We start from the raw sequence: 23,282 nt of genomic DNA, 5'->3' as shown, positions 1-23,282 counted from the left end.
AATTCGAATTCAAGCCTTCTGACTCTTGGGTTAGCTTTCCCGGACCTACAGAATGAAGGGTCTGGAGCAGACGCTGCCTGGGCTAAATGAATGAGTGAATGAACAAGGGGACCCATCACCTCTTCAGCTGAGGGAGTGGAGCCTGGAAACCTAGGTGGTGCTTCCATGGGGACCCCAGCCTCACTCTGGTTTCTCACCCCATGAAAGATGCAGGCAGGAGGAAGGCCCTTCCATTCACAAAAGCTCAAGCTCCACCAGGAGCCAATCACAGCCCTGGAAGGAGGCAGAAACTTTGGTTCCCCTGGCAACGCAGACAAAGGCCTCTCCTCAGTGCAGCAATCAGCTGGGGTAGGGATGTGGACTGCCTTCCACCCCGTCCAGAGAGGGTGCTCTTCTCCTTTTCCCATAAGGAAGGAACCAACCCCAATCCTTCAGTGCTCACCCCCAGCCTCCAGCCACGCCTCTGGGCCCATCTCAGATTGGGAAGAATGGGGACCGTGGGCTGCTGAGTTGGGGGCTGCAGACAGCAGTTGCGTCCTGCCCGGTGGGTGAGTATCTACCAGGCGTGTGCTTCAGAACTGGGACGGGGGCCTGTGTGGATGTGCATCAGTTCATCACCCCCCTGCTCCTCGGAGAGACAGTGCCAGCTGCAGAGCACAGAAGAGCCTGGAATGGGAGGAGCGGCGCCTGGCCCAGGCCCAGCTCTGCCATTAACTCACAACTGGACCCAAGCAAGTCTCATCTGCTTTCCCCTGGGTCTCATTTCCCCCATCTATAAAGTGTGTGATCTAAGACCTACGGTTCTCTGGAACAACAGTCCCCAGCCCCCACTCACCAAAAAATAATGGGGAGGGGGGATGAGGGCGAGCTTACCTTTTGAAAGGTTGCCTAGCCCTGGTCAAGGGCTTTGGAAGACACAACATGTCCCCCTAACCGGAATTGCCTCTTTCCACACACTTTGAGGAAAAGGAAGAAAATCATAAGAAAACAGATGGACCCTGGAGAACAGCTTCCAAACAACATCCCCAACTTTGGAGCCTACAGGCCAGGCTGTCCCCTCCCTCGCCCAGTCCCTAGCCCCACAGGGAGGAGGTGTGCACAGCGTCCTAGTAAGCTCTCTTGTCACTAGGGGAGGGGTCCATCACTCAGAGATTCCAGAAAGATTTTCCACACGGAGAGTCAGAACAAAAAAAGAAGTTTCTCAGGAAGCTCCTCAGTTCCAGAAAAGTCAAACTACTGACTTCAAAACCCACATGCATTCCCCATGCGTTCAGCCCTGTAATCCCTCAGTCACCCTGTGGAGAAACCATGTAGCCATCCAGGGCCCCACTGCCTTCTGTCTCCCCACCCCCACTCCCTCTCAGGCCACCACACCCACAGCCTGCCCACTGGTCTTCGGCCTCCAGCCTTGCCCCTGCAACCCACCCTCCCACTACCACAAATCAGATCGCCCCGTTCCCAACCTAATGCCCTGCAGTGGCCCTCATAATCCCCCTGATCAAATTCCAGCTCCTGGCCCAATATACAGATGCTGGGGAGCAGGGCCTGCCCGGGCCCCACTCTCCTTTCCTGCCATCCCAACAGGGACAGCAACCTCCAGCTACCCCGGGGCACCCTCCCGTTTCACGCCTCTGCACCTTCTTCTTGGCACTGGGGATTCCCGCTGCCTCGATCACTCTTTCTGAAGCCCCTCACTGTAGAGTGCAGGGAACAGCTCCCTGCAAGGAGGGCTCAGTAGGTGCCAGGCCCTTTGGGAAGCCCTGTGCATTCACTACTTCGTTTACTGTCACCAAGACCCTAGGAGGCCCATACTAAATTCCACCTGTTTACGGCTGAAGAAACAGCATCAGATGCCTAAATGGGCAAGGCAGAAGTCACGTGGTTGATAACGGGCGGAGCCAAGCTAGAAATCAAGCATCTGCCTTGGGCGGCCCCGCTGACCCCCCAGGGACAGTGCAGTGGCGGGCAATGCGGAATCAAAAACCACACCCATGTTCCCAACAGCACCGCTTCCATGTGGACCTTTAGGGAGAATCTGCCTCAGAGAGTGGCTCCACAGAGGCCCCAGCCCGGTCCCCAGGGTGCCCCCAAACCCGCGATCCCCGCCACTGCACAGTGTGCGCTCTGCAGGCACACAAGGTGTGTGAGCTCACATGGCAGAAGGAAAGCTCTACAGTTAACGATTAGTCACTCAGCAAGGACTCCCAGCAACGTCTTTCAGGAAGTCTAAACTCTTGGCCTAGCATCAGGGGCCGCCAGGACCTGGTACCAGTTCACCTTCTCAACCTTGCCCACCGTAGCCCTTGCCCATGCATACACTGGAGCCACAACACACTGGGGGGTATGCACCATCCATGTTGCTTCGCACTAAAAGCTGCTGTTGTTTTTTTTTTAATATTTTATTTATTCATTTGACAGAGAGAGAGCACAAGCAGGGGGAGTGGGAGAGGGAGAAGCAGGCTTCCTGCCGAGCCCCGATGCGGGGGTCAATCCCAGGACCCTGGGACCATGACCTGAGCCCAAGGCAGACGCTTAACCGACTGAGCCACCCAGGCGTCCCTAAAAGCTGCTGTTTATTGAGCACCTACTCAGGGCCATGCCCTAAGCCAGGCACTCAGCTAGCACTCTCCTATCTCTACAACTCATTCATTCATTCATCCATTCATCCAACAAATCCTTCTTGAATACCTACTGTGTGCTATGCAATGCGGAGTCAAGAGTGAACAGGACATTGAAAATAAAACACAAATGGTTACAAATTGTGATAAGTGTAACGAGGAGCCAAGAGGCAAAGGCAGAGAGCAGTCCAGTGGGGCAGGGGAGGAAGGTGTCTAAGGAAGCTGAGTTGTAAAGGAGAAGAAGGACCCAAAGCTACTAAGAGCCACAGAAAGAGAATTCTAAGCAGAAGGAACAGCAGCTGTAAAGGTCCTGAGGTAGGGAAGAATTTGTTCCACAGAGAGAAGACTCCTACAGCTGAACTAGATGACCAGCTGGGAGCTACATGACTAGAGGGGGAGGCAAGGACCAGCTTACTCAGGGCCCTGCAGGCCATGGTAAAGAGCTGAGTTTATTCTAAGGGAAGACACTGAGTGACAAGGTCTGATCCATGTTTTACAAACATCACTCTGGCTGCCACTTAGAAAGGAGACTTGGGAATATAAATAATGTATGTAATTTATGCTATGCAACTGGCATTGTGCTGGCTCAATCCATGTCAATTCCCTCTCCTCTCTCTACCCCATCCCAGGTTGCAGATGTTCTCTTTAGCTTCTATTCCTTCTCCCAATCTCTACATGGTCAGAGTTTGAATTTTCTGAGGACCTGTGATCTGTATACTTTTGACTGTCACATGTGGTCCGGCAAGAGGACGCCATTTGCCTGCTGTCATAGGGTAGGGATGCGGCAGTGGAAGGCAGAGTGCCTTCCCTTTTCCCCTGAACTAGCCCCTGAGTTGATCTGCAGGTCAGGAGGAAGCAGACGCAGCAAATGATGAGGCTTCCCCCGGGGTTCTTTTTTTTTTTTTTAAAGATTTTATTTATTTATTTGAGAGAGAGAGAATGAGAGATAGAGAGAGCGCACATGAGAGGGGGGAGGGTCGGAGGGAGAAGCAGACTCCCCGCCGAGCAGGGAGCCCGATGTGGGACGCGATCCCGGGACTCCAGGATCATGACCTGAGCCGAAGGCAGTCTCTTAACCAACTGAGCCACCCAGGCGCCCCCCTCCCCCCCGCCCGCTCCCAGGTTCTTGTTCTCCCCACCTTCTCATGGAGCAGCCTGGTTCTCAGGAGAAGGGAGAGGGGCCTAGAGTAAGGCCCTCCTCTAGGTACACTTTCTGCTGAAGCCAGACAAGGGCTGGCCAGAACACAGGCAGAAACCCCTTTGAATGGAGACCGGATACTTGCTAGGATGTTAGCTGATGCCGTCACCACTCCCAGGAAGCAAGCGAGGGCCGTGGCCCTCATTTCCCCGGTTCAGAACCTGAGGTGCTGTCTGTGCTGTAACTTGCCTGGGGATGAAGAGAAAATGGCAGAGCTCTAACCGGAATCATAGGATGTGGCTGCTTGATTGAAGAGCCCAAAGCCCCACTGTACAGATGAAGACACTGAGGTCCAGTAGGGGATCCGCCCACGGTCACATGCCAACAAGGAATCCCAAGGCTCTGCTTTCCAGCTCCCCGTGCAGCTTCCCTGAGAAAGGTGGGGAAGGGGGTAGAGGGGAGGCTGGAATTGGGGGGGTCAAGGACAAGACAGCATTGCTTCCTCCAGCCTGCCCTGCCCGAGCTCCCAGATTTCCCACAGCTCATGGATGTGGCAAAACCTGCCCGACCAGTCCCCGTGCCAGGGCCAAGTGGCAGAGCCCCGAGCGGTGGGGCCTCGGGGAGGTAGGCTGCAGAAACCAGGAGCTGGGGGGGCAGGGGGGACCCAAAGAGGCTCCTCCTCAGCCGGCCAGCCAGGCCGCAAGGGCGCTGCCGCGGGGCCAGGATGGGAGCTCGCAGCTACGCCACTCGTCCCCTGGACTCAGGCACAGCCAGGACGCACCAGGTGTCCTGTCCCCAAGTGGCACAAAGGGCCTGCCCTCTGCCTCCCTTCCTCCTCTGGAAACTCAGCATGTCAGCTGTCAGTGCCACAAGGGCAAGAGATCCAGGAACTCACCTGAGAAACATAGCAGGAGGCAGGGAAATGTGACAGAGATGATACCCAGACACTTCTCCCCTCCCAACCACAGCTACCAGGATGAAGTGTTGCCACCCTATGACCTGCCAGGTACACACATGCTCTAGCCTTTGTCCGAGGCCCGGAACCAGCCAAGCACAAGATGCGCAGGGGATCAGGACCGCTGTGTTCTCCCAGAGCTCCGTGACGCTCAGTGCAGACTCGGAAAAACCTGCCTTCTGGAGCTTTGGTGTCACCAGCCTTCCTGTGGAGGGGCTGGGTTGGCTCTCTAGTTTCAGGAGGCCTTGAAGTTTTGCTCTCACCCCATCTCCAGCCCATCTCTCACTACCTCCTGCCCAAAGAAAAGCATAAGAGTGTACACCCGCCAGTGTGCACAGCCCCTGCGAGGCAGGACTGGCTTCTGTGTCAGGGCCGCCTTGCTGGAAGGTGTTCCGTCAGCACTAAAGCCCACCTGGGGAAGTGGGGCCCACAGGACAGTGGGCAGATCCTCAGGCCAGACCGTGTGGGAGCTGATGATCCTACCAACGTTTTCCTCAGTGCTCAGAGACCCACTCAGAAACCATTCCCAAGGCCTGACAGACCCAGGAGCCAACTGCTAGGCAGGAAGGGACCTTGGCATCAGCCTTGGCTCCTGTGACCACAGGACACAGGAGTCAGGCAGGTGCCCCACAAATGTCAGGGACTATTCTCATATCTCAACCAATCCTCTCCTTTGGTAGACAGGGAGGAAGAGCCCCAGAGAGAGGCAGGGACTGCCCTAAGGTCACACAGCAAGGCACAGCAGAGGTGGACCCACCGCAGAGAACAGAGTCCCAGCCCCAGATTCCGAGCACATGCTACCTCGCACGGCAGAGACGGTTTTCCAAGTTCAAAATCATGTACCCTACATCCTCACCACCCCTGGGAATTGCCAGAGACTGGTAAAAAGTCTGCTTTCAATACTGATCATGCGTTTGCCTGCTGTGTTCACCTCTGCATCCTGGCACGTGGGGCAGTGCCTAGTGGATGGCAGGAACTCAGTGAAAACTGGTTGACTAAATCAAGACTCACTGGAGGCAAAACCCACCTCTAGGCCCAAGCACCAGGGTGGGGGTGGCGGGGAGCAGGAAACAGTAGAGAAAAAAAGATGAATCGGGCTTTTTGGGGCTCAGGATGCAGACAGGCTGTATGGAAAAGGCAGGGACACTGTTGGCACAGAGCTCTAGAAATCCTGGGCCCAAAGGTGAGAAACAGGTCGCCTCCCACTCACACCACATGTACCTTCAGGCCTGTGTGTGTGTGTTTCTGTGACTTGACAAGGCCACTGAGCCAGCCACTCGGTCATTTATTCAGTCATCCACCCACTCTGCAAAAGTAATGGTGTGATCACCAGGGTGAGTAAGAATCGTCCCCCACTTCCCTGTCCGTGCCACCAGGCCCAGAGGCCAGCCCCCGTTGCACCTCTGGCCTGGAGTTGAGCTCCCTGGAGACCCAGGCTGAAGTTGTGGCAAGCCACTCGCCTCTCTTAGGACCCACAACGGCATCTGTAAAATGAAGCCGGGGATTGCCTGCCTGCCTCCGTTCCGGAGTACTCTGAACGCTACATACAGTGACGGATGTGAACACGCTTTATAAACTATAAAGTGCCAAAAAGAAGAGATTATTAATAACAGTAACCCTGCCATCACTAGCCTAGCCGGCCCCACAGAGCCTCAGTCTCTAACGGTCACTATAGTTATCAATGACACAGTAACACCCATGAGCTATGAAGCCCTTACTGTGTGCCAGGCATGGGGCCAGACACGTGGCCAGCATTCTCTCGTCTGGGCTCCCTAACCCCCCAAGTAAGCACTCTTGCTGTCTCCTTTTTACAAATGGTAAAACTAAGGCATAGAGAAATGAAGTATCTCATTCGAATTCACACAGGAGGTGACAGAGCAGGGGCCTATCCTCAAGGGTGTCTGAGTCCGGAGCTCAAGCTCCTTTCGGCTTCATTCCACTGCCTGTGTGGGAGCATGTCACCTTGTTCAAAGAGACTCCCCATCGGCCAAAGCCTGACGTGGCCCTGGAGGGACGTGGTCACTTCACTGACTTTGGTAGTAGTAACCCTGAAGGTAGATAGGACTGGCTAATTTTATTGGCCTTGTTTAACAAATGTGGCAACTGAGTCCCCGGGAAAACTTGGCAACCATGTGACTCAACTTATTGGCCACAGAATACCAGAAATACAAAGAACTGTAGAGGGTGGATCCAGACAAGGAAACTGAGGCTCAGAGAGGGAAAGGGACCTGCCCACGTCATTTGTTCAGACCTTTCCTGAGACCTTCTCAGGAAGGCGCACATGAAGAAGGCAGTGTCCCTCCTCCGCTGCGGGGACCCCTGCAAGTGACACCAATTACCCTCCTAGTCTGAGTCTTCATTTCCCCACGCACAAAATGAGAAACTAACCTTGGTCAGCAACAAATTCTAGAAGCCCACACCGCTTCTATAAGGCCCAGGAGTCCCATCTCAGAGCCTTTGTCCCCTGCTGCCCCCAACTCCAGGAAGGTCCGGAGGTAAAGAACATGGCAGCACTGTATTCACTGAGTTGTGCAACTGTCATCACTATCCAATTGCAGAATCCAGTTAGTCTTACCAAGGACTGAGCTGCAGCCCCAATGCTCCTTAGGAACCCAGGGCAGATACCACTTTTCTAGGAAAGCCCAGATGCCCCTAGCAAGAATTTCTCTGGGGCAGAAATGGAGCAATAGGTAAACATTTAGTGGACATTGTGTTCCACTTAGTGAAACCAAGTTGTGGATTTTCTGGGAAAGGGGCCCAACACATTCACCTAGTCTAAGCCTTTCCCCCGGCTCCCATTTGCCTCTCAAGCTGTCCTGAATGCAACCCTTGTGCTGACCCTGGCCTCAGTTTCCCCATCCACTCCCTGGGCAGCAGGCTGAAACACATGCCTCCAACATCCCACAGAGGGGTCCACCCCAACAAATGGCAAATCTCATCCACTTTGTGGGAAGAGAAAGGCCAGCCTGTTAGGTCAGCCAAGACTGGCCAGAGCGGTAGGTTGAGACTGGTTGGGGAGCTCTCAGATCCAGGACTGATGAGTGAAACTTTATTCTGCAGGCCTTAGAAAGCTTGGGAAGTTTTGAACTGGGGACATAACCCCCATATACCAGGTTGCACCACAGATGGAGTCTCAGCGGCTGTCGTACTAGCCATTAGCACTGGTCAATAAGAGATTGGGATTCCTGGACATTGGCTTCTCTCTTCCAGCTCTGCTCTGCCACTCGTTAGCTGTGTGGCCTTGGAGAAGTCACTTACCTACTCCAAGCCTCCATTAACCCACCCACAAAGGGGGATAATTATACCTTCGCTGCCTTACCTCTCAGGTTTATGGGGGGAATCTGATGGGATGATGAACAGAAAATCCCTTTGTAGGAAAAATATAAGGGACTTTGATTCTAGTCCAGGTGTGAGCCCGATGGTAAGGGCCAGGGGGATGAAAAACTCTCTAATGAAAGAATTCCTCTGTCCTTCCCTACCTCTTTTCCCTCTATAGAAATGCTGGAATCCCTCCAAGAAGGGCTGGAAAAATCCAGAGATCCCAGAGAAAACAGGGGTCACAAAAGGAACGCTAGACATCTGGGTCTTTCTGGACATTTGGGAAGGCTGGGCCCCCCCAGAGACAGCTCCTCCATCTCTCAGAGAGGCAGGAAGCCACACGGGAATGATCTGTATCCACATGGAGGGGGAGGCTGGGGAGCAGCCTGGATTGCCAGAGTCAGCATTTCAGAGCCCTGCTGTCAGAGGAGGAATGGGTAGGCAAGGGCGGTGGGGAGAGGGGGCATTCTCCTTGTTGAGTCTCCCACACTTTCATCCCTCCTGCAGGAGATGACGACGCAGCCACCTTCCCGTGACAACGGCACCTGTGTCATTTTCCTTCTCTGAACCTCGGCTTCCTCATCTATAAAATGGTGTGATAAAGCCTCTGATACACTGAGTCCAGCTGAACAAATATGGCTGCCGTTCTTCCATCCTCTGAAACCAAGGAGGTTCCCAGGGCTAACAATCCCCTCATTCCCCAGTTTTGAGTTACTTGAAGAAAAATCTGAAGGCACTTCCAGGACAGAGCCCAGGCTCTGAGGGCATTGTCCATCTTCCGACAAGGTGGATGAGATTAGCTGTGTGTGGTGGGGGAAGTGGAGAAGAGAAGGGGCCCTCTCTGTGGGCTAGAGGTACATGCTTCAGCCTGCTGCCTGGGGAGGGGATGGGAAATACCACCATTGGCCAAGGCTGTTAGAAACCATCCTGCAAGGAAGGAAGGAAGGAAGGAAGGAGGGAAGGAAGGAGGGAAGGAAGGAGGGAGGGAGGGAGGGAGGGAGGGAGGGAGGGAGGGAGGGATGGCAGGCGGGAGGGGAGGGGAGGGAGGGGAGGGGAGGGGAGGGGAGGGGAGGGGAGGGAAGGAAGACCACCCTGCTTCCATGAGCTCTGTGCTGTTTGGAGGAGAGGCTGATGGGACAGTGGACCACAGGGGGGCACTTTCCCCACCCTTCACCAGCAGGAGGAAATGAATGAAGGACTGACACCTGTTGGTGCCCAGGTGCCCTTTGTCCACCGCCCACTGGGGCCTGCCCTCCTTGCGTCTGGGAGAAAAGCTGAAGGCACCGGGCACCTGTGTGTAGCAGATAGAGATAATCAAATCTCTTCGCATCTCTGAAGAGAAGAGCATGGAAGGAGAGGCTGCGTCTGTGAAGCCTGAAAGACAGCTGGCCACCCTCCTCCCCCCACTCTTTAGTTCTGGCCAAACTGAACGGCTCCTGCTTCTCCCTTCCATGCCTTTCCTCAGGCACCTCCCTTCTCCTAGAGAGCCTTCCTGTCCAAACCCAGCCCCTTCAAGGCCTAGGTAAAATGTCCCCTCTTCCAGGAAGCACATGTTCACTGCCGTGCCTATGCCCCCCCTTCCCTGCACTCTCTCCTCTGAGCATCAGTTGTACTTTTCCCGTCCCTCTCTGACGGCAATTTGCACTGCTGACTATGTCACAGCCACACCTCCACACATTTATTTCCCCTCTGGGGGACACAGGTGACTGTAGTGGTTCCTAGCACAAGCTTTGGAGCGAGGCAGACCTGAACTCTAACACCAGGTTTTGCCATTTATTAGCCATTTGACCATGGGAAAGTCACTTACCTGTCTGAGCTTCAGTGTCCTCTGGAAAATGGGCACAATAATAGTACCTACCCCATAGGGCTGTTGTTGCAATTAAGTGAGCTAATGCACACTAAGGATTTAGCATAGAGCCTGGCACAAAGCGAGAGCTCGGTAATGGAATTTATTTGTTACGGTTCCCAGATGATTGTTCTTTATGTCAGCCACAGAGCCACCCGCTGGATGGATGGATTTATACGGAGGCAGATCTGCAGGCAATAGGCAGAGCAGTGGAACCTGGGAGGGGCTGCCTCTGCAGGTCATGAGCTCCATGCCATCGGATACAGGACAGCCACTGGAATGCCCAACCGAGGCAAACACATATGGGCACAGAGATGGGCTCTGAAGCCGGACTCCTGGCCTCCGCTCACTCAGTGTGTGACCTTCACTTAACTGTGCCTCAGTTCCCCATCTATGCAATGGGGATAGTAACAGTACCCACCCAAAAGACATGGGTGAGTACTATTTAATGAGGATTAAATGAAATAATACACATAAAGCAATAGAACACACTCAGCACAGGGAGAGTAATTCAATAAACATGACCTATGATTATCATTGTTGGTGTTTGTATTACTATCACTGAAGAGAGAAATGAGAGCCCCTTGCAGGCCTATGAACTGTTCACTGTCCTATAACCCACTAACACCCCAGTGTGCTGTCACGGTCTGTCTGCCCTTCTGGTTACAGCCCTGTTCCCCCATTAGCTACATGGGTAGGCATTTGGCCCAGGCCTGGCCACTCAGACTGTCCCTATCCCCCAGCGACAATGACTGTCCCAATTAGAGTCCTTCCCTTGGATTGATACATAGATCCTAGAAGAAAAATAGTTCCTTTTTTCTGTCTGGGCGGCTAAGTTGGGGTAGTGGACAGAGAGTTCCTAATAAGAGGAGAGACAGCAGTGGTGGGAGAAAGATGGAGAGTCCACTCGACTCCTCATCCTTCAGCTCCATGGACCGCCCCCGGATCCGTTAAAGTCCTTTTTTGGTTTACGCCTCTTTGAGTTGCGTTTTTGTCACTTTATTTGCCCAATTATACAGGCCCTAACCTAGGTAAGGTGTATACTGGCCATGGGCAGGGCAGAAGGGACAGTCTACAAAGCATGTTCTCAAGAATCACCCTGACCCAGGGGTCTTCAGACATTGCTTCCTGGAGCCCTGGGAATCTGCACCTCCCCAAACACCCGTGGAACAAAAGGCAGTAAACGGGGGTGGCGGGGGGGGCAGCAAGATTCTGGATAAACTGCTGCCAATTCAACCACAGCAGTTTTGCTACAAAAGCTACGTACTGGGATTCTGCTGCCCCAAGAGATTTGAAATACCCTATTCTAATCGATTCTCAGAAGAGCATTAATAAGTAGCCAGCTGATGTGTCCATCCACAACATATAGAAGAGAACACTGAGGCCCAGTTCCGGGCTTGCAGGCCACATGATTTCCAGTGCTTCAGGCTCCCTGTGAAAATCTATCACTTCTCGCATTTCCTGTCTCCTCTAGTAACCTGATGGAGGTTAATACCTAGAGTCTCATCTTTCTTGGCTCTAACCCCCAGAGAGCTGCCTGCTTCTGAGCCTGGCTCCTCGGCGGGCTTCCCGAAGCTTGAGGAACTTGTAGAATATATATATGAGCCAACCTCCACCTCCCTTTACCACGCCCACACCCCCCCACACCCCAGGCACACATACACTTCGTTCTCCCTCTCCCTGCCCAAATGCCAGGGAAAGACCAGCAGGCCCCCTCCTGGGAACTCCTAATCCACCTCCTCTCTCCTAGCTGTGCTGTGACTGTGGACAGAGGATTCCTTGTTCCCAGTGCTTCCTGCCCAGAGATCTCCGTGGGGCCCATGTGCTGGCAGGAAAGAGCCAAATCGCTCCTTTTAACTAGAGCTAAAGCCACCCCTTACCCCCCCCACCACCCCCAGAGCAACATGCTCCCAGCTCTGCTTGGCATTTACTCTACCTGCCCGAGCTGGCTCAGTCCCACCTCGTCCCCATAGCCCTCGCTCCCTAGAGAGAGAGAGAGAACACACACACACACACACACACACACACACACACACACACACACACACACACACACACACACACACACACACACACACACACACACACACACACACGGAGAGTTCCCTAGGGATACAGAGGTGCCTCCGATCTAATCAAAAACAAAAACCAGAGGATTCTGGAACGACAACATCACAGACCCCTGATAGTTGTGCCTTACTAATAACCCACAATGACATTTGCATATTACTTCACAATTTCCCAATCAGTGTAACTTCATTGGCTCCGCTCGCTCTCTGCCCTCACCCTGCCGCAGCCACAGACCCTCTGAGCTGGAAAAAGGATTTTGACACACCCCATGCCGGTGGTTTGCAAATCGTCTTGTGCAGAGCCAAGGAAGGGTTCCCTGTCATTATCTGGAGGCTGCTGGGGGCTGAGGAATTAGCCAATTAGAGTCCCCCACACCCACCCCAATTTCAACGACCCCGCAACGCCTCTGGCTATTTTGTACATTGAGGTTCTTTGGGGTTCATTTGAAAAGGGGATTTTCCTGCTGGACAGTGTGAAAACAACTCACTTACTCTCACCCCACCTTCCTCCACTCCCTGCCCCGACAGTATATATAGGATCCTGAGGCCAACACAAAAAAACGTAGCCACCCACGGTCACTTAGGAGTCAGTGGTAGAACCAGAATGAAAACACCCTCTTCCTGAATCTAGGGTACACCTAGGAGTAGTTAAGCAAAAGAAAACCAGGGCTGCAGGGTCAGCAGATCCAGCTCCCAGGTCCGAGGCCATCCATCACCAGCCACGGTGGCATCGACAAGCGATGCAGGCAAAGCACACAGTCCAATGCAGAGGTGCTTAATGAACATGCATTTTAGCCTCTACTTCAAAATAAGCCAAAACCAGAGAGGACCCTCAGCACCACCCTGCTTCTTAAACCCACCAGAAATCTGTGGCCTAGACAAACCTTCATGCCTCCCAGCAGTAAAACATCTCCAAAAAGAGAGCTTGAGGGCCTGGAAGACCTATTTGTCCACCCCGAGCACAAGAAGGAGGTTTCACTTCAGGTGAAGAAGGAGACCTGGGCTGTGCCTGCGTAACACTCACCCCTCCTCTGTCCACACCAGCTCCCCCGGGGAGAGGACTTCCGTCAGGCACCTGCGAGGAGGAAACAGCGTTATGTTAGCTCCTCTGAAACCAACCGGAGTTCGTGGACCCAGCAAGGAGCTGGAAACTGAGAGGCTGGCGTTTAGCTGTCTGAGAAACCTTAGGGAAGTTGCTGAACCTGTTAAACAGAAAGGCCTGTGCGACTCCACAGCAGGGCAAAAGGGAAAGTAACACTTCTGAAGCTGAAGCGGACAGCAGGGGCCAGGGAGGGCCTGGGAGGCCAAGGTAAAGAGTTCAGTCTTAATTCTAAGAGCAACGGGAAATCATTGATTCGCAAGGTAGAGAACAGACTGGAAACGGGCAAGAGTAGCTCTCCACGTACGTATTAGGGGTTCCCAGGGCCCAGACTGGGGTAGTCACAGTAGAGCTAGAAAGAAGTGGATAGATTCAAGAGATCCTTAAGAGGTGGTCACCAAAGGATTTGGTGGGGGACTGGATGGGAGGGGGAGGAGGGAGAGCAGGGGCCCGCCTACCCCTCAGGCACCTCCTTCCATGTCAGTCCTGGTGATCTCCAGCACCCGAAAAAAACCCATACCCATTGCTCTCTCAACCTGGCCTCTCCTTGCCTCGGTTTCCCCATCTGTAAAACAAATACAGTTGGACTCAGTGGTCCCTACGTTCTATTTAGCATTAACATTCTGTTCTGGTCTAATTCGCTCACAGAAAAATTAAGGCTTAGGGGCAGGTCCAGCCTCGTACACAACGGGGCAGGAGTGTTGGAGGGAGAAACCTCAGGTCCCCTAGGCTCAGAACAGTAAATCTCCAGGGGAGACGAGACACCTCCACGTCACACAGATCACAAGAATCAGGTGAAGAGGAAGGTCACTTGGGCTGAGGCTGCGAGCCCCACGGCCTGCTCTCTGCCCCAGCTCCGGAGGCCACCACGGGCCTCAGGACACTGTCACTCCAGCTGTGACATCAGTCACCCAGCGGCTGACACCCTGCTTCCACATCCACTGTTTCCCAGCACCTGGGGTTGACCACGGGAGGCCAGTTAGCGAGCATGCCTAGGGAGACGGGCAGGACAGTGGACAGAAGTTCAGGCTCTGCAGTCACACAGACCTAGTAGGAATTCCAGCTCAACCTCTCTCTCTCTCTCTCTCTCTCTCTCTCTCTCTCATTCTGAGGCCTGAGGCAAGTCACTTCACCGCTCTTTCGCTTGGTTTCCTCATACGGGAAAGAGGAGTGACAGTGTCTGCTCCCAGGTCTAACAGGAGGATTCAGTGAGATGTACGTGGAAAGCTCAGCATAGTGCCTTATCACCATGAAATAGCAGCCTCCACTTACACAGGTGGAAACCGAGACCCAGAAAGCGAAATGACTCACTGAAGACCCCTTCAGCAAACCAGTTGATGCAGGGGTGAGGCCCAGAGCCCGCATTTGGAACCATGAGGTCAGGTGTGCACCATTTTGGTTCCTACTTCTTAGATGAGGAAGTTGAGACTAAGGTATTACAAGTGACTCGACCAAGGCCACAGAGAGAATTAACGGGAGAAGAGGGATTTGAACTCAGGCCTCCTTGATGAAAAACCCCATGGTGTTCTCCGTGGATAGAGACGCTTCAGATTTCAGGGCCCCATAAACCTGGAACAGGGACAAATGGAAATCTGGGCAGGGGGCACGGTGGGGGGTGGGGAAGCAGCAAAGCTACCTTAAGAGGAAACCAGAAGGAGCTGGTGAAACAAAAACCTCTTTCTCAGAAGCCCTCTCTGGGGACTGGGCAGGAGATGAGGGGGCTGACAAGCAGGGCCATCGTCTGGCCAGGGGCTGGGCTGAGGGTTGGATCTAAACAAACAGAAACGGATCCAGCTTGGCCACCGACTTGCTGTGTGATCCTAGGCAGGTCACACACATACACACACACTCAGTTCTCTGTTTCTTCAACTCAAGAATGAGATGGTTATTCTGAATGGTGCTGAGATTCCCCACTTATAAGAGACTAATAATAGGGCGCCTTGGTGGCTCAGTTGGTTAAGTGACTGCCTTTGGCTCAGGTCATGATCCTGGAGTCCCGGGATCGAGTCCCGCATCGGGATCCCTGCTCAGCAGGGATTCTGCTTCTCCCTCTGACCTTCTTCCCTCTCATGCTCTCTCTCTACCATTCTCTCTCTCTCAATAAGTAAATTTAAAAAAATCTTTAAAAAAAAGAGACTAATAATAACCATTCCTCACAAGCTCTAGACTCCTGATCAGTCCCTGCTCCTACAGCCCCAAAAGGTGGCCTCTTAATGCTTGGCCCCAATATTACAATACGGTGGGGAAGTCCCGCCTTTGGGCTCTGGCCCTATAGCCAGGTCTTTGGCATCATCTGTAAAATGGGTACATATCTTTGCCCGATCACTTACAGAATGGGAAGATCCAAGGAGCTACCTCAAAGGCAAGAAATCCCCTGAGGCAACAAACAAAGCAACCTCACCCCAGTCCTCATCCCACATCCACAGTAAAGCTCTTTTAACTTTTCCTTTCCCTCTGGCCCATGTCCCCTTCAGACAAATAGAACAAGAGAATTCAAGCTGAGGGATGCAACAGCAGTAGCAACAACCCCCACAACCAGTAGTAGTTGCCAATATCTGACTCCTGACTCACGCCAGGCCCTGTGCTAAATCCTGCACGTAATCCCCTCAATCAATGAGGAAATCCCACCGGTAATCTAAATTGATAGATGACAAAGATTCAGCCAAGTGAAGTGACTTGCCCAAGGTCACATACAGAGCAAGGGAGTGGTGTGGCCACCTAGACGCAGGCTCTTCATCTGACCTCGGGAGTCTTAATCTTATCCTTGAGGCTGGGGGGTTATCCAGGGTAACATTCCACCACAGGGCATGGCTCAGATCTAGGCAGTGGGGGCGGGGGGGGGGGGGAGGGTGTGAGGAATATCTGATCTCCAACCCCCACACACAGCTGCCCCAAATAACTAGTCTTTATAGTCTTTTTGTATTATTATTCAAATATGTCCAGCTCAACTCTCTGGCTAGAACAGCACTGTCCAATAGAAACATAATGCAAGCCATATATGTCATTTAAAATTTTCAGTAGCGGGGTGCCTAGATGGCTCAGTCGGTTAGGCGTCTGACTCTTGATTTCGGCTCAGGTCATGATCTCAGGGTTGTGGGATCGAGCCCCACAGTTGGCTCTGTGCTGGGTGTGGAGTCTGCGTGAGATTTTCTCTCTCCCTCCCCCTCTGCCCCTCCCTCCCCTTCTCTCTCCTTCCCTCTCAAAAAATAAAATAAAATAAAATTTTCAGTACCTGCATTTTAAAAAGTACAAAAGAATGGGTGAGATTAATTTTTTTAAAGATTGTATTTGTTTTATTTATTTGAGAGAGAGCGAGCATGCCTGCTCAGGCAAGTGTGAGATGGGGGGAGGGGAGGAAGAGGGACAAGCAGACTCTGCACTGAGCACAGAGTCGATGTAGGGCTCAATCTCACGACCTGAGCCAAAATCAAGAGTTGGATGCTCCACCGACTGAGCCACCCAGGCACCCCTGAAATTAATTTTAAAAGTATATTTATTTAGCCCAATATATCCATTTTAACATGTAATCCATATACAAAATATTAAGATAGTTTACATTCTTTTTTTTTCATACTAAGTCTTCCAAATCTGTCATGCATCTTACATTTAGAGCGCCTCTCAATTCTGATGCTCGATTTTCAGAAGATATTTAGATCCCCTTAGCCCTTACCACCGAAAAGTATATTCATGAATCTAATCATCTTATCTATGTAGAAGTTTTTTGATAACCAAATGGAGTATTCTTTTTAAATTTCAAATCAATTAAGATGAAAAATTCAGTTCCTCAGAGCACTAGCCATATTCCGAGTGCTCAGTAGCCACGTGTGGCCAAGCGGCTGCAGTATGTACTGTAACCTCTAGAAGGTCAAGTCCTAGAGGGCAGGGCTGGTGGCCCCCATGGCCCACAGCCAGAGCTAGGCCTCCCGAAGTACAGTTGAGTCTGAAGAGAACGGTATCTTCTCATTCGGTGACCCCCTACCGAGCCTAGTATTTTTATCTACCCCCGGCACATATTACATTCACAGTGATGGTGACAAAGGCATTGGGCGTACCCATTGCTCAGAGAATGAGTATAGCTCAGAGGGGAGGGCCACCCACCAAGCTCCAGCCTGGAGCTCCCCTCCTTTACCTCCACAGGGAACACCTGTCTACACTGATTATGGAGTCTATACTGATCTCTCCCTCCTCAACTCACTCTGCCATGTTTCTGCCAAATGCTACTCCTTGACCCCAGTCCTGTCTGACTTGGAAGCCTGAGCTCTGTCCCTGAAGCTTGACAGGGGCCGGGTCTGGGGCTGTCTTCTAGAGAAAGAAATAAGCCCTTGCCACTATTCTCACGAACCCCTCCTTCCCTAGTCTAGCACCAGAGAATAACCCAAGACAGGACACCCAGTGAAGAAGATGAAAGGGAAGGAGAGCAGGAGAAAGGCATTAGGTAGTGGTCCCGAGTACAGAGCTTGGGCCACTTGTGACACCATCCCCACTCACCGCCTCCCCCCCCCCCCCCCCCCCCCCCGACACACACATACACATAAGGCAGGAGGGAAACCCAGCGAGGTCCACGGCTGCCAGCCCTCCGGGTGGGTCCCTGGGGCCAGGAGCCCTTCCTGTCCTGCACCTCCCCCAGGAGCAGTCACTCGGAGGTGCTTGGACCAGGGCCAGAGCCATTACTCACCTCCCAGGGTCACCTCAGCTAGAGTCAAGGGAAAGGGTCCAAGAGGCAGCCTGCCCCCTGGAAGGAGGGGAGGAGCAGGCCCTGGAGGCAGATTCCAGAGCCGGGAAAAGGTGGCAGGTGGAGGCCAGAAAAGCCTAGTCAGCCCCGCCCCTCTCCTGGGGAGCAGAGCTCGCCCTCAGCCCCCACACCAGCCCCACAGCGTTAAACTCTCACCAGCTATTAGGTTTAACAATTAACTTTGGATTCTTTCCATTTCAGCAGGAGGCAGCCCCAGCAAAAAGTCCCATCTGGGGGTAGGGGGACTTGGAAGGCGGGGAGAAGAGGAAGGGGTAGGTGTGAAGGGAGAAATGGGTGATTAGTGAGCCCCCTCACTTCCCCCTTCCTGTCTTGTCCTACCAATGTGGGACAGCCTTCACACTAAGGCCTTAAGTTCCATAAGGTCAGGAGCAGTGACCTGGCACACAGTAGGTGCTCAATAAATATTTTTAGTTAACAAACAAGGGGGGAGGGTGAACTAGACTAAAACAGGCCAGCTAGATGGGCAGACTGATGAAGACCAGGAGACACAAGGTGGCGTGCCCTGGGCTGGCGCCTCCCTGACCCCTTTGACTCCAGGCCCTCCCTGAGACCGAACTGGACTGAGGACTGGACCACAGCCACCTAGGGCATGCCAGGGGTGTGGCTTTGAAGGAATGTCCCCCTAGCTGTGACCTTTGGAGCCCTCACCTCTTCCCCCATAAACTGAGTGATACTGCTATGGTATTGGTACAGCAGGCAGGGCTGTCCGGGGCCAGGCCCAGAGATGCTGCGATGCTGTGGGCCATTGTAATACAATCGTGTCTCTTGCTGCTTGGCAACAGTCTCCTCTTCTTAGGCCACTGCCTGAATTCCGCCACCCCCCAATATTCCTCTGACTCCCACCTATGTGGTCCTTTTTCCTTTCCGGGAAGGAAAGCCCAGAATAATGACAGTTCCGGCCCACTCACATCCCACTCATCTGGGATCACATACACACCCTGGCAACAGCTTGCTACCAGTATGACATTTGCTTGTCATTTACACCCCTCCTTGGGTTCCTTGGCCCCCTCCTCACCCTCCTCCCCCGCCCCCAACACAGGCCAAGGTCCACAGCCCACCTGGGGCTGGCGCTGACCTCATGGTGGCCAGTTCACTCACTGTTCTTGGGCGGGGGCTCCCCGTTCTGGGGAGGAGAAGGGTGGATTGAGAGGTTGTTTCTCCTGCTGGCCAGTTCTGATATTTAGAGATTCTGACATTTCTGGGATCAATTTGCACTTTACTTTCAGACAGACCAGACTTCAGATCTCGACCTTGGCAGGTAAACAGGCAGCCGTGTTATTATGGGGCAGACTCCAAGGGGGGCCTACAGAGGCCTGGGACTACAGCCCACCCCTCACCATTCTCAGCTCAAGCCCAAATAGACAGACAAAGGGGGGTGTTGGTTGTCCCCACTCACCGGTCCCTAATACCTCCACCATAAGGCCCTACCCTTCCAGTCTTCTCTCTCTGGTTCTCAGTAGTGACAGCATGAGCCATCAAGCCCCCAAATTCTTCTTGGCAAAACAAAGCTTGACACTGCCCCTGAATCAGGGCGGAAGGAGGGGGTGCTGACCCCAAGCCCCTTCTGTGTGGAGATCTGGAGCTGCCTCTGTTTCTACTCTGCTCTTCCCTGTGTCCTTCCAGCAACTCTTCAAGTATGCTCCCCACCTTCCCATCTCCAGCCTGGAGCTCCCCTCCTTTACCTCCACAGGGAACACCTGTCTACACTGATTATGGAGTCTATACTGATCTCTCCCTCCTCAACTCACTCTGCCATGTTTCTGCCAAATGCTACTCCTTGTGGGAGAGTCTTACTGCCCCTACTTGACCTTAGAACGCTGGAGACCAAGGGACTCTTGCCATGGTTTTTCTCTGTGTCTCACTCCCTCCCCTCAGCACGATGCTCAAACCACAATAGGTGTCTGCTGAAACAACAATGATAATAACCGTTAACTGAAAAATAATGCATTATAATCATATATTGACCATTTGTTCTTTACAGTGCTCAGATCTCAGCATTTTACACAGAGCATTTCAGTTAATCCTCCCAACCTCCCCCTCCCCCGCCAACAGACTTGCTATCCCTAGCCCTTTGGTTTAAGCTGAGGAAACTGAGGCTCAGAGAGGTAAAGTGACTTACCCAAAGTCACACAGCCAGGAAATGGCAGAGTCAAGACTGGAATTTAAGTTCTTACCCACTGCCCTACTTGGCCTCCCTCCAATCCACAAAGAAAGGAGGGGACATGTGTGAAGTCATAGCCTGCCAGTGATGGGGGCAGGGGGCTGGAGGCTCCAGAGAACCTAGCCCAGCCCAAGGCCAGAGGCAGATTCTGCAAATAAAACTCAGTAACCTTCTTTTAAGCACCTGCTCTGTCCAAAGCCCTGTGCTAGGTGCTGCGGAGCAAAGAATGACACATAAGACATCCTAGTGCTCACAATCCTACAGGAGACAAGCTCTGTCCCAAGATATAGCTAAGATCAGGGAGAACCCCTCCTGGGAGGGGAACAGATAAGGTGCTCCAGGAATGCAAAGGAAAGACAGATTTTCATTATGGGGGTGGGGCTGGGAGGTCCACAAGGCTTTGTGGGACAGAGGGTGGCATCTGAGCTGAGCCTTGAAAAGGCAGACAGGATTTCAACAGTGATTGGAGATGGGGGGTGGCACTTCTGGCAGGGAAGAACCCAGGGGCCTGGAGCAAGACACAGCTAAGTGCTGAGCACATCCCAGGAGCCTCAGGAAACACATTCTCCAAGCCCCTCTCCTTGGCATGGGCCCCCGGTATCCAGCCCTGAAGAGAGCCCACCTTGAGCATCCCTAGACTCACAGGCACCTGGATCACTTACTGTGAATGGGCAGAGAAAGACAGAAATAGCTGGGCACCTGGGCATGCGGTTTGACAGGAAGGACTCAAGGGCTAGAATCTAGGCTCTGTATGAAATCTCTAAAGATGGAAGATGCTAAAGGGAGGGGCAGTCCCTTCAGAGTCGGGGGAAGTTCGGGGAGGCAGCAAGGAAAAGGGCAAAGAATTTGAATTGGGCAGCAGGAAACCCGGCTTCTAGAAGCACAGATCACAGCTACATGGCAACTATCCTGTCCAAACCCCTTTTTACAGCATGGAAAACTGAGGCCTAGGGGAAGGAACTAGCCCACAGTCCCTCAGCATCTTCACTTAAAACCAGCCATGTGCTGAGAAGCAGGAAAGATCTGCCTTCAACTCCTGACTGCCATGAACCCCCCAGCGACCCTTCTCCAGTCATTAGGCTCCCACTCTATAAAACAACCCTGAAGATGGATCATGACTCAAAGACACAGATGGTGCCTACGGAGCCTTTCCCAAGATCAAGGCCCACTCTCAAAATCGCGCATACTGCTTCAGAAGTTCATGAACATTTGAGACCAACATTCTGCAAGGGCAATCTGACAACCCTTGGTGTCACAGTCACCTTGACCAGGAACCTGTTAAGACAGGCTGATTCCAAGGCCCCACCATGGATCCCACCCTCCCAGGAAGCAGCTGAGTTTGAATCTCTGGGTGGGTCCTGGAAGAGAGCATTTTTTTTTTTTTTTAGCAAGCTCCTTTTTGCTACTCCTGGGGGAGAAAATTTTGAGAAGCCCTGCCTTAGGGAACCCTCGGAGGTGGGGGTAGAGGTGGTGTGCTGAACTACTCTCCTTTTAGCTGTTTCACATATTGAACTTCTGCTTCCTTGCCTAGGAAGAGAGGGCTCCGTGGCTCGAAGGTTTAAGGCCACTGTTCATTAATCAAAGTTCCTTCTGGTTGAGCCACCTGCTCAAGCTGACCATGGTCATGATGGGGGTGGGCAGAGGCCCAGAAAGCTGACTGCAGCTGCATTCTGAGATCAAGCAGCCCTACCTCCAAGGGAGTCTGGACTCCAAAGGGCTGAACTTGGGATGAGGGGTTCCCTAACAACCCCAGCCTGGAGTCTCCTTTCCACTCTCTGGACTGTCTCGCTCTGGCTCTTAACCTGTCTGGCTTCCTTCCTTTTCCTTTCTAGCATGAGGGTCCTCCAAAACCTGAGTTTCCTGGCTCCAGCCTCTGCTTCCCTCCCCTCCACATCACTGAGCCAGATACAGGATCTCCAAGCCCCCAAGCACCCTTCCAAGGAGACAAAGCTATCATTCTTTGCAGATGATAAGCTTATTTAACTAGAAGACTCAGGATAATCAATGAAAAACTAAGGCGACCAATGACCAAACAGCATCTAGGGAAAATGCCAAGTGCTTTCAGATCTGCCCTGTCACCCGCCCCTGACAGGTGGACACTGCCTAGAACCAAATGGGCTCAGAGCCCTGGCCAGCCCCAGGGCTGACATTGTAAGAAGGCCAGTCCCTGAGTGAAGTGATGGCGCAGGCTGGGAGGCAAGAGACCTGGACCGGAGACCGGGCTCTCTGAGCTAAGAATTCGTGCTCTGAATTTGAGCAAGTGCACATCCCACTGTGAACCCCTAAACACTCTTGAATGTCCCATCCAGGGCAGCATGGGAATGATTCAAGAGTACCCACAGGCTTTGGATAGATCTAGATTTAAATCCCAGCTGTGCCACTTGCCGGCTGAGGGCTGGGTAGGCCTTGGGCAAGCTACTTAGCCTCCTTTAATAAAATGAGGATCTAATCTCTGCCTCGCTGGGTAGTTGCAAGGATTAAAAGACATAAGGCATGTAACTCGCTTAGCACGGGGCCTGGCACATGGTAAGCCAATAACATAAGTGGCTGTTTATCAGTCACCAGAGCGAGCCTCTGACGAGGAAGACTCTAGGCTTGCTAATTCATAGTGGCCCCAAGCAACCCCAGAACCACCCGCTTGAACTGGGTCTGGAGGCTTTATCTTTAGACCTCTAATCTGGAGAGAAGATGGGGGCGGTGGGGCGCAGGACAAGGGAGTAAGAAAAAAAAGAGGCGGGAAGAAGGTAAGGAAAATCAAGGGGTGAAGAGGGGCCTGGCTCCCCCAGTTTGGGGAAAAGGAAGATGACTTCAGGGCAATTGCCAAGACAGGATAACCTCTCTCCTTTCCAGAGCCTTCCCTACGCCCGCCAGGACAAGGCTTAGAGTGACACAGCCTGCTGAGAAGCACAACCTGGCTGTCAATAGGGACATTGAAGCCTTGGGTTACCTCCAGGCTCTGGCTCCCCACGTTGCTGCCGCCTGCCCGCCCATGGTGGCCTCCTCCCCGCTGGAGCAAGCAGAGATGGCCAGAGCCAGGCTGAGACAAACAACCTGCCCATTCAGCCTGCAGAGGCACTGCCTGCTCACACTCGGGCCTCAGCTTCTGACCCTGACTCAGCAGGACTCTTCCGGCTGGCTCCCCATCTCTGAGCCCTGCACAGCGCCCTCTCCAGGCCTCTACCTGCCCCACGATGCTGCTCCAGGGGCCAACGTTGCAACTAGGGGGAAAGCACGGTTCTGACGGCAAACAGGAGCCACAAACAAGGTGTGACCAGCTGTGTGACTTTCGGGGTGTCACTTTCTCTCAGAGCATGTTTCCCTTCTC

At 53.0% G+C, this 23,282-nt stretch overlaps 1 protein-coding gene across 19 annotated transcripts in view; it reads right to left on the bottom strand.

Annotated features, from left to right (window-relative positions):
- The window catches only part of EPB41L1 (erythrocyte membrane protein band 4.1 like 1), a 129,710-nt gene that overhangs the window by 92,053 nt on the left and 14,375 nt on the right, over positions 1-23,282 (bottom strand). For 2 of the 19 annotated variants that reach the window (XM_027623622.2, XM_027623621.2), the window contains exon 2: positions 12,969-13,019. The exons of the other annotated variants lie outside the window; for them this stretch is intronic. The gene's annotated coding sequence lies outside the window, so the exon portion shown is untranslated. The remainder of the gene's footprint in view (positions 1-12,968; positions 13,020-23,282) is intronic. 19 annotated transcript variants of the gene reach the window in all.

Source organism: Zalophus californianus, chromosome 8 (genome assembly GCF_009762305.2).
Source record: "Zalophus californianus isolate mZalCal1 chromosome 8, mZalCal1.pri.v2, whole genome shotgun sequence".
NCBI classification, from domain to species: domain Eukaryota; kingdom Metazoa; phylum Chordata; class Mammalia; order Carnivora; family Otariidae; genus Zalophus; species Zalophus californianus.
This window is presented reverse-complemented; position numbering and strand designations above follow the sequence as displayed.